This window comes from Populus nigra, chromosome 4 (assembly GCF_951802175.1).
Source record: "Populus nigra chromosome 4, ddPopNigr1.1, whole genome shotgun sequence".
In the NCBI taxonomy this organism is placed as follows: Eukaryota; Viridiplantae; Streptophyta; class Magnoliopsida; order Malpighiales; family Salicaceae; genus Populus; species Populus nigra.
In genome coordinates this window covers 5,405,240-5,410,173 of record NC_084855.1, presented here as the reverse complement: position 1 = coordinate 5,410,173, position 4,934 = coordinate 5,405,240, and positions in this window count along the sequence as shown.

The window sequence follows — 4,934 nt, the reverse complement described above, 5'->3', positions numbered from 1 at the left end:
ATATATATTCCTTAAGCAAAATATATTACTTTTATACAACTAAAAGACTTGGATATAATTTCTTAGTTGAATTGTTTTTTAATATTTTCAAATTATTTTAAAATACTAATATTAAAAATAAATAATAATAATAATTTAATATATTTATAAATGTAAAACAATTTAAAAAATAACCACATCAGTAACAAATATAGCAAATATAGTGTAAAACAGTAAAAGTGAGCTCCTGTTGTAACTTGTAAGTACCCAGTACCGACCATAAAATGGCCACGCGTCAAGATCGCATCTACTTTTCAAGTTTAACAGAAATTTGCTACTGCCGGAAGCTTGACGTCCAAGGCTCCAAGCAGCTTCCTGCCTCTTTCTTTTTCTTTTTCTTTTTTTTTAAATTACGTTTTAAAACTAATTCAAAAACTATAAATTCCCTTTCCCTGGTATCCACTATAAAGAGGCACCCATTCGAAACCAGAGCTTTGAAAGGCAAAACAGAGCAAAGAAAGAAGAAGAAGAAAAGAAAAAAGCAGCGATGGAAGTGAAGAACAGGAACAGCCCAGCTGGCGAGGAAGTGATCAAATCCAAGAAAGACGCTTGTATTAAACACAAGAATGATAGTTTGATTCCGAAAAGGAGGAGGTCAGTGAAAAGCATGATGTTTGATTCTATTGCCTCTGCAATTTTTGGCTCCTCTTGTCTTCATCCTCCCTCTAAACCCAAAGAATACAACAGCGGTAGTACTTGTTGTATCACAAGAGTCACACCCACCTAAAATATCAGATGTAGAGTCGTTATTGTTGCTGCTGCTGCTGCTGCTGTTGTTGTAGTTGTTGTTGTTTTATCTAGGAGATTTGTGCTTTAATTAGTGATGTTAGTTGTGGGTTAAGGTGAGGTGGGATTTGGCAGAGGAAGGGAGAAGGAAACGGAGAACAGCGTTGTTTATATTAATTTTTCGGAGAATTGTAAATAATTAGTGTGATATAAAAGTAATTTTGATGATTGATGGTGTATCTTGCTTCTCTGCCTTCCAAAATTTTGGTGGGTGTCCTTTATAATGATTTATGATGTGCTTCTCGGGCTTATCAGAGCCGGCGGCTCAACGCAGGCGACCGGTTTTCTGAACTGGATAAACCCGACCCGTTTCACAGCAATTAACAATTTTCAAAATCTGTATGTTCTTATCTCATCCTGGAAAAGGCAGAGAGGTACATTAGTTAAAGGACAATGATTCCGCATCACAGGTGAAACGAAGATTTAAGCGATGTCTAAAATTAAAGGGAAAAAAAACCCACAACTTTGAAGACGTTTCTTGGGAAAGCCCAGAGAACATTTGAAAAGAAGATTCTTGTGAATGTTAAAAAAGCTGCAGTCAAATTCACCATTGTTGCGGAACATTTGACTGACCACTGAATTGAGCCAACTCGGAAAAAGCCTTGAAAGTTAAACCGAAGACAAAAGGTAAAAAGAAGAAGTCTTGTTCTTTGGCAATAAAGTAGATTTAGCAGCAGATAACGCCTACACTGAGTGTGGAAACAGAAGGAAAGGGCCAAAAAGTTCCTCTTGAAGGAGGTGGCTTCATTCATTATGGGGCGTTGCATTATATAATTCCATTATTTCCCCCTTTTTTCACTCAAAACTCAAAAGTACTCTTCAAATCTAGTTTCTGAAGACCTAATGTTTTCATATAAAGAACTATTTTAGAGTTTTTTTCTTCCTAAATTAGGTAGTTGTAGATATTTTTTTCCATAATAATGTACTTTAAAACTTATTTATCAAAATAAGGTTCTTTTTGTCGGGTGAGACTTAAGTAAAGTATTAAAGGCTACGTCTATCCTCGTTGTGTACGTGTCTGGTCTTTTATTTTGAAAAAATCAAAACCACGATTTTTCTCTCCCTTTCTCACATCCTTCCAATGTCAACTTGGTGCATCGTGAGAAGAATTTCATATACAATAAAGGGCATTCTCATGTCATAGTACACGTCAATCGATATTAAATTTCATTTGTTGAAAACTTTAAAAATGCTACCCCATGTCAACTTGGTGCATAGAAAAAAAATTAATAAATTCTCCGTGGATTGTAATAATAAATTTTTTGAAAATTTACAATTTGATGTTCAAGCTTTGTTTTAATACAATTAAACCCAGATTAGAATCTAATTGAATTTTATTTTTGTGGGTAAAAGTTAAATTGAAAGCCATCGAGTTAAAGTGTAAAACAAGGATAACATGGGTGGCATATTTAAATTATTTTGTGAAATATATTTGTGTCCCCATATATGATATTAGGTTGATGTTTCATTTGTAAATTGTTTTTAATAGTTTTTTTTTTTATCTTTTAATATTGAATTGGTTGTATAATAAACTGTATGATTTGTTTTATTACTTTTGCGTTTCATTGAGTTATTACTGTTTTAAATAAGTTTTTATTTTTAGATTGATGTTCAATTTTGTTACCATATATTTTTATCATATAATTCAAAAAAATATTTAATAAAAAACAAAGTAGTAAACTCAAAGAAATCCATGACATGGTTTGTTGGAGGATTGGGATAAATTCAATATGTTATTGTCTTAATAATTTTTGTTAAAAAATTATCATCTTGAAATTTAATCAAATAATTAAATTGTGAGATTTTAAAATTAATTTATAAAATTAGGTTGAATAAAAATATTAAAAAATTCCTTACTTTATTAATATTGTCCAATGGACTAGGAAAAAAGAAAAGACGACTGCCACCCACGGAGTAAATTCATTGAACGAGGACGAGAAAGAAAGAAAGAAAGGCGAATGACGTTATGCCATCGTAAGATAATGACAGCACTCTTCGGCGAGCAATCATTCTCTTTTTTCTTGGGATCTCGTGTAAGGTATTCTAATTTCTTTAGAACAGCTGGTGGGGACACACACACTGGCGGCTTTCTCAGGTCATGCGACAACGCTTGGCCGGAATTCCACGGCCACACAATCTTCATGGGGACGGACGGGGAAAGTAAAATAATAAGTCCGGTGGACTCAGGCCCAGGTGAGCGACTAATTACCAAAGAGTTAGAGAATTAATAAATAAAACTACTAAGGATAGCATAGCAGTTATTTAATTAACGAGAGAATCTTGACTAACCGCTTTTCCTTTTCCGTTCTGAAATTGTTTTGAATGGACAAGTGAAGAGGACCATGTGTGTGAATGATGAAAGTGCTGGCTCGCTCGCTCGCTCTGGGCCAATGTTAATTAGGTACCTTCATGGTCATAAAGATTTGACATCTGAGTCATGAGATCGTCTTTTTTATCGAATTCTTCGCTTGGATGGATGATTCATTATGATGATTCTTGATTTCACATGCACATGAACCCAGCAACCTCGCACGTAATTTTTACACATTTTTTATTCAGAATTTGGAGCTTTGTGGAGAAGTTTCGTTTTCGTTCAAATCTTGAGAGAACGAATCCAGATTCTTAAGTGTGAAAACTCCCAGCGCACATACATAATATCGCCCAGATGATTAACGATTCTCGGTGCCTCGGAAACAAGGGGAGTGATCAAGATTGTGGGTGAGGATAAATCGCCACTCACGGGCTGCTCCTTGTCCTCCATTGAGCTTGGCCCACGTACCCCCCTTCATTTCTAAGAATATAATTCTCTTGGTTCTACCATTCTTTGACTGCGGAAAATGGGTCCAAGGTTACTTTCTAATCATACATGTTCGTTCCTACTCTTAACTGGGAAGGAATGTTCCCAGGTGGATCGTGAGTGATCATCAGCTTAATTATTGAACAAATAATAATAAAAACAGGATTTTTCAATAAAAATGAATGACATTGAAAAGTATGAGCAGTTTTATTGAATTCTTTCCAATGGATGTATAGTGTCCATTAGTATTTTGTAAATTTCTTCTATGGTCTGAATTCTGGTCACAAAATCTCGTGGTCAAGATTTCCAAATATATTCGTTCACACCATATTAACGAATATATTCTTCACTTGAATTCTCCCAAGGAACACGAGCTAGGAACACTTCCTCTTCTATCTTTTCCATTTCACATTAAGTATTTTAATTTTCTTTATATCTTTCGATAATAAAAGAAGAAATTACTGTCTAGTAAATGAACAACAAAAAAAAAAATACTATTCAAGATAAAACCCTTTAGGAACTATAATAAAACTATTCATAAACCCAAAAAAACCAAAAAATTGCCACAAAAACCACAAACAACTTAAAACGAAAAATTTACTCGAGCTCAAAATATGATTTTTCTTGAACTTTGAGAGTAAAAAAACATCTAATATGAATATTTCTTATCAAATCAAATCATTTAACATAAATATTGATCGTTTTGGTTGTCTAAATTAATGTTAATGATGTCTCTTTTTTTTTTTACTGTCAAAATTCACAACTTTTCTTTCTTCTTTCTTAACTAGAACTAAAAATAACAAAAATAAATTTTTATATCAAAATTGAATTAAAAAAAATTGAGGTATCAAAATTTTAAAATTCACATTAGTTTTTAGAGGATTAAAGTGTATATTTCCTAAAACTTTTAACATATCATTTATGGTTGACGCCTTTTTTATTCCGGTTCTTCTTCTTTCAATTCACCATTGACTAAGAAATTAGAAATAATTGGCCTTTAATTAGTATTAAATCACATGAAATAAAACTTTGAGGATCAAAATAAAATTGCAAAAATTGTGTCGGTGAATAGTGGTGGCTGCTGCAGTAAAATGACCTTAGATATTTAGTTAATTATTAGTTAACAATGAAAGCTCCTTTCCTCAAATAAGAGTGAAAAGGACACCGTTAATTTGCAGCTTATAATCAATCCTCTAACGGAGCAATCTTCAACAATCAAAAAGGGAAAAAGCAAAGTAAAATTTCTTTTTTCAAGAGGAACATATAATGTTACTGGCCGAAGTTGAAAATTCAAGTTTTCATTGGGAATTAG